At 40.8% G+C, this 7,114-nt stretch overlaps 1 long non-coding RNA gene across 1 annotated transcript in view; it reads right to left on the reverse strand.

Annotated features, from left to right (window-relative positions):
- Positions 1-1,257: 1,257 nt before the first annotated feature.
- LOC121399039 overlaps positions 1,258-7,114 on the reverse strand; it is a 21,958-nt gene continuing 16,101 nt past the window's right edge. The window contains exon 5 of the long non-coding RNA XR_005964698.1: positions 1,258-1,289. This is a non-coding gene — a long non-coding RNA (uncharacterized LOC121399039). The remainder of the gene's footprint in view (positions 1,290-7,114) is intronic.

Below are 7,114 nucleotides of genomic sequence, written 5' to 3' on the forward strand. Positions count from 1 at the left end.
TATATAGTACAGGGTGTCTGAATCGCTGAGATTTCTTTTTTCTCTCCATAAAAGGTACAGAAATACAAATGCACATTAGAATTCGTTTTTCAGGATGAACTAAACGGACATAGCCTTTGTTTAACAATTTTAACCATAATACCATCAGTATCAAGTTATCTAGTTAATTATTTATTCAGAATAAAATGAATTTGGGGTTCCCCTTATATTTGCCTTCTGGGCACTGGAGTTGGGGCAGACTTCCTACAAAATTTAGTTTATTTTGTGCTCTCTTTTTAATTTGTATGCACTTTGTGCTAACAGAAGAAAAGCAAGCAATAAATGACATCTGCTTTGTTGTGTGTACTTGTGTAATTACCTGCATAAACACAGTATAAACACAGTATAAGAGAACATTGGGGGTGAACATTAAGCAAATTCCAGGGGCCAAAAGGCACCTTGAGCAGCGGGGGAAACCGCAGGCGTCAAATGCGCAAACATCCTAAGAGTCCCCTGGAATCCCTTATCCTGTGAAAAGTGAAGGACAAATGATTATGCAGAGGTGCCCGATCAGTACACCCCCACCCACTGTTGATAGGGCAGGGTCCAAAGAAAATAAATAGGATTTTGGCCACTTGGGAAATACCTCACCCTGTTTATGAATGAGAGTTTTCACCCTGGTCTTGGGCAAGGCAAGAGTTCTTAAAAATAAACGGTAATGGGGATTAGTGCTTGGGATAAAGCACATAAGAGAGTAGAATATGGCACTTTATTAGTACATGTATGGGCCCTCTTATCCAGTATGCTTGGAACCTGGGGTTTTCAGGAAAATGGGTCTTTCCATAATTTGGATCTTCAGATCTTGTCTACTAGAAAATCATGTAAACACTAAATGAACCCAATAGACTGGTTCTGCTTCCAATAATGATTAATTATATCTTAGTTTTGCTCAAGTACAAGGTACTGTTTTAATACAGAGAAAAGGGAAATCATTTTAGAAAATTTGGATTATTTAATTCCAATGGAGTCTATGGGAGACGGCCTTTCCATAATTCGGAGCTTTCTGGATAATGGGTTTCCAGATAACTGATCCCATACCTGTATGCCCCTAGACCTGTTAATTTAGCACTTTTCTGCACAGTAGCGCTATATAGGAAAAGCACTATAATGTATGTGGGGCAGGTACAGGCATGTACATTACTAGTACAGCACTAGTAGACATGTTTCACAATGGCACAGAGAAACTGTGAATACCTTGCACTTGTGAACAGCAATCTAGTGCATTAGTCCTTTACTTCTCCTTTGCTCGTCTACAAGAGAAGAAAAGAGAGAATGGGCTGGAGGGGGCGCTATTTACACACAAGAAAGAAAGAACAGTTTACAGACACTTTTGTCAATATTTCTTTAAAACAACAAAAAACGGAGAAGAAAACAATTTTTTTTACATAATTTGCTCCCGATGTTTTTAAAATGGAGTAAAGCTCAATGTAACACTTCCATCTGGGTGATCTCTACATTGTTTCACCCAGTCTCCATTCACCCACTTTTAGGTTCTGTATAGGGGACTAATTAGCCTATTCATGAGGATTAGCAGCCTGTTGTCAGGGTACAAGCCCTGTTTTCTGTGTAATCAGAAATGAATAATAAACAAGGTCAAGTAAAGCCAACCTGGCAAATGTTGGCACAGGCTCAGAACTGTTCTGTTTAAAAGACAAATTCACAGAAGCAGAGAGTCTTGTGAATATGGATGGAACTCCGTCAGTTTTACCTCCACTTTTATTTTGTCTCACTATCACTGCTATTGTGTATTCCCCCCAATGTGTCATTCCCTTAGTCTCTAAATAACATCTGCAGCCATTGCCATTAGAGCCTCCACCTTGTGCAGAATTACAGGCCCTTGTGGCTGAACATACAGTACAAATAAACTATAATCATCACATACTTTATTAGACAGTGCAGGAATTGTGGGGATATGGGTGATGCCATTTTGCCACTTCACCCTTTTTCTTACAGTTTTCCAATATCGGAGCTCTCCGGTTTAAGCTCTGGTATAGGAGAAGAAGCAAGTGAGATGGGTGAACAGAGGTGGGTTGGGGTGGAGGACGAGCAGGTGCAAGAAGGAGGGCTGATAAAGTAGACAGAATAGTCAGGAACAGAAAGAGAGGAAAAGAGACAGACGCGAGCCATGGAGGACAGTGCAGGAAAGTGCAAGTGAGGTGAATTACCAGGGACCTGATAATGTCATGAAACACTATGGGTGTGCCACACTGTCTCTATCACCTAATACTGGAGGCGGCACCGTGTCATAAAATGCTTGGGGGGGTCATACTGGTGGCAATTAGTTTTTTCCTTCAGGGCCGGTGCATTTGGGCTGGGAAAATCCTTAGCAATTGGGTTCACTGGGAGAGAGCCGAACAATTAGCACCCTCTAAAGAATCAGGGTTTTCTTTCCCTTTAAAAGATCCAAAGAATAATGAGCATGAGGTGCAGTAAATTTGTAGATTGCAAGTGGGAAACCCCATAACCATGCAAAGTCACATCAGCGCTTCTTGGCATTCCTTCTGTACCCAGTGTCTTGCATTCCAAGCCGCCATATTTTAGCTCTTCTACCCTTTTCATGTTGCTCTTGGCCCCTCACCTAATGCTTCCTACTAAACACTGTTAGATGTACAGCGCAATCCATCTAGTGGCCACGTACAGTATATGGTACAATTCTTAAGGTAATATATGGAAACTCAAATGAGTCTGGTGTATTATGCAGAACTAGCACAAAAGTACCCCAGCTAATTCACAAATACAGATATAGTAGCTATAATACAAATAAGGAAACTAGAATATAGAGCATTGGAAAGTATTCAAGAAGATTACTAACTATATCAAAATACAAGGAAATTAAGGCGTATTCCAGAACACCAGGAGGTTGCTGAGCAGTTCAGAACTCAAGGAGATTGCTGAGCATTTCATAAGATTAAGAGACTTTCTGTATCACATGAAGTTCTCACGGACCATGAAACCACTGCACCAGATACATTTCCTACACAGAGAGTTGAGATTGTAGAAATCTGGTTTGGGAACAAGCACTGTAACAAACATCGTACCGAATATACTAATATTAGAGTTTAGTCAGTGCACTGACACTTTTAATAACTTCACCGTGTTTGTTCCAGTGTAACCTGGGCACAGGGGGCTGTGCAACACCCACACTCTGGCCGACTCTTAATGTGAAATACCCATCTGGCAGGACACATGGCAACCTTAAGGGGGTCTACAGGGGAATTGCTCTACTCGCCTAAATTAACTGGTCTGCACTATTTCTCACCGTTACCAAATAACTATATGAGCTCTGCAGAGTGGTATGACCCACTCCTAATGATGTTCCTTCAAGGTTTTCCTATGGATCAAGTTCTACCCAAAGCTGGTGTCTTAAGGCTTTGGTCATGCTAGTGTGATTAAGGTTTCAGTTCTTGTTCATCCAGCAAGCTCAATGGTGTGGAATGTTCTATAAAATGATTCTGTATGTGTGCATCTACCGTAAATCTATTAAACCGACTATAAAATGTCTATCTATGTGATGAGTTGGACTGTGAGGGGACTCAACTGAACAATCAAGCACAGACTGGTCCTAGATTTTCTTAAAAGCCGTTCTACCTCCATAGCATTCCTCCAATAAACCCACCTTACTGGCTCAAAAATATGGACTCATAAGAGCATGGGTTGGCTGGGCCTATAACGCTCTCACTCTTCAGGGGCATCACTATCCCCCAACCATATGAGGAAAAGGTTTTACAAATCCTGTCAGACCAACTGATACATTAAACATTGTCCCTGGATCAACTTGTACTATGAGCTATCTTCCATAACCCTGTATTCCCTCACTTGCTAAAAAGCCACCCAACCCCTTCTTAAAGCTATCTAATGTATCAGCCTGTACCACTGATTCAGGGAGAGAATTCCACATCTTCACAGCTTCACAGTAAAAAACTCTTCCGAATACTAAGGAGGTACTTCTTTTCTTCTAATCAGAATGGGTAACCTTGCACCACCTACTGGTAAATAAAGTATTAGAGTGATTATTATATGCTCCCCTTTATATATTTATACATAGTTATTACCCCTTAAGTGAACATCCCCAATTTGGCCAGTCTTTCCGCATAGCTAAGATTTTACATATTTTTTAACAGCTTAGTTGCTCTTCTACACCCTCTCTAATACAATAATGTCCTGTTCGGGAGCTGGAGATAAAAACTATACGGCAAATTCTAGATGGGGCCTTACAAGAATAACTCCCTCCTCCTGCAAATCCATAGATCCCTTGCTTACATAGTACATAGTTAAATTGGGTTGAAAAAAGACAAAGTCCGTCAAGTTCAACCCCTCCAAATGAAAACCCAGCAAACATACACACACCCCTCCCTACTTTTAATTAAATTCTATATACCCATACCTATACTAACTATAGAGCTTGCTCATAAGCAAGACAAAACTCTAGAGGAGAATGTGATATGCTTGCATTTACCTGCATATGTGGTTATTAGGGCTGCACCGAATCCACTATTTGGGATTCAGCTGAATCCCTGAATCCTTGGTGAAAGATTTGGCCGAATACTGAACCAAATCCTAATTTGCATATGCAGATTAGGGGCAGGAAATGAAAAAGTGGAAAAAATTCTTCTTTTGTGATGAAACGTCACTTGATTTCCCTACCCACCCCTAATTTACATATGCAAATTCGGATTCGGTTCGGCCAGGGACAAGGATTCGGCCGAATGCTGAAACAGGCCGAATCCTGAACCGAATCCTGCATTCGGTGCATCCCTAGTGGTTATAAAACAAAATGATCAGGTGAATGAAAGACAGTGAGAGTTTTATGTTTGTGGCATGCAGCTGGTATGTTCCCATGAGGACAACAACACCTTATATATATTCTAGCTCAAGGATATAGGATATACACGGAGCCATAAGGCTGAATCAGGCATGAGCAACATGTGACCGACTTGGATATCAGTGAATACCCAATATGTCCCCAAATGCCTATTACAAATAGTAAGATACAGAAAGCTGTAGTTCACCATTATCAATTATTAGGAAAGTGGATAGGGTAATTTATTAGGAAAGTGGATAGGGTAATTTGTCGTCCGGATCGCTACAACCGAACAGTTTGCGGTCTACCTGGTGCCAGGGTTCGGCATGTGGTTGATCGGATAGACAAATTATTGAGTGGGGCTGGGCACGACCCAGCTGTCTTAGTGCATATCGGTACTAATGACAAAATAAATGGTAGATGGAAGACCTTAAAGAATGATTTCAGGGATCTAGGCTCTAAGATCAAGGAAAGGTCTTCCAATGTAATCTTTTCTGAAATTTTGCCTCTGCCACGTGCAAGTTTAGGAAAACAGCGGGAGTTTAGGGAGCTTAATGCGTGGCTCAAGTCTTGGTGCAGGAAGGAAGGGTTTGGGTTCCTAGAGCACTGGGCTGACTTTTCGTTGGGGTACAACCTATACAGCCGTGACGGTTTGCACCTCAATGGAAGGGGGTCCGCGGTGCTAGGGGAAAGAATGGCTAAGAGGTTGGAGGAGTGTTTAAACTAGGCAAGGAGGGGGCGGGTGAGATAAAGGATTATGGGGAAGCTAGTGTAGACGGGGCAGTGGGGTTAGTAAGGGGTCATGGGGGAGGAGTGAGGGGGGCATCCAGTTTACCAGCTAAGGAGGTCCCTCTGTTACAAGGAAAACAGAATAATACTAACTTAACGTATAATTCTTCACTAAGTAATGCACATTTCAAAAGTAAAAGTAGTAACCTCCGCTGTATGCTGGCAAATGCACGGAGTTTGTCAGGTAAAATGGGAGACCTAGAATTAATTGCATGCTCTAAAAATTATGATATAATTGGTATCACTGAGACCTGGTGGGATGAAACATGTGACTGGATTGTGAATTTAAATGGTTACACCCTTTTTAGGAGGGACAGAGGGATTAAAAAGGGTGGAGGAGTGTGTTTGTATGTAAAGCCTGAATTAAAGCCATGCGCTAAAGAAATAAAAATAGCTGGCACTGGTGAGGGTGTAGAATCACTCTGGGTAGAGATTTTGACTGGGCAAAATGTAACAAAAAGAATTATCATTGGTGTATGTTATAAACCACCTCGTATAAGTGTCGAGTATGAAGCCCAGCTACTCTTGCAGATACAAGCGGCTTCACAGCTGGGTCAAGTTGTTGCTATGGGTGACTTCAATTATCCAGACATTGACTGGGGTAATGGGGTTGCTAAGACAGAAAAAGCTAGTAGGTTTGTAAATATGCTGAATGACAACTTTTTATTCCAGCTCGTTCAAGAACCTACTAGGAATAACTCTCTTTTGGACCTTGTAATAACTAACAATACTGAACTCATCTCTAACATTTGTGTGGGTGAGCATTTAGGGAATAGTGATCATAACATGGTCTCCTTTGAGATTCTGTTGCAGAAGCAATTCTATAAGGGAGTAACTAAAACACTAAATTTCAGACGTGCAAACTTTGACAGTATAAGGGCATCTCTGCAACATATTAAGTGGGAAATGCTTTTCACAGGGTTAAACACAGAACAAAAATGTGAAGTCTTTAAAATGCTGCTTAATAAATATACTTGTCAGTATATTCCACTTGTAAGCAAGGAACGTCGTTGCAAAGCAAAACCTTTTTGGTTCAATAGAAGCGTTGGTGTTGAGGTGGGTAAGAAAAGACGTGCTTTTAAGGTTTTCAAGTTAGCTGGTACAGCCGAAACATTTATAAGGTACAAGGAGGCCAATAAATCATGCAAAGAAGCTATAAGGCAAGCTAAAATTGCTATAGAAAAGGATATTGCAGCAAGCAGTAAAAAAAAAAAATCCAAAATTATTTTTTAAATATGTCAATAGTAAAAAAATGAAGCAGGAAGGGGTGGGACCCTTACTATCAGAGGGGGGTCAGCTGGTTGATGAAAACAAAATAAAAGCGCAGATTCTGAACTCGTATTTTTCATCTGTCTACACAAATGAAGAACCAGTAAGTGAAGGTTTCCTTCTTAACACTCTCAATTCTAGTAATACAACTAATGATGCATGGTTCACACATGAAGAAATTCAAAAGAGACTTGAACATGTTAAGATTAACAAAGG

This window comes from Xenopus laevis, chromosome 9_10S (assembly GCF_017654675.1).
Source record: "Xenopus laevis strain J_2021 chromosome 9_10S, Xenopus_laevis_v10.1, whole genome shotgun sequence".
Classification (NCBI taxonomy): domain Eukaryota; kingdom Metazoa; phylum Chordata; class Amphibia; order Anura; family Pipidae; genus Xenopus; species Xenopus laevis.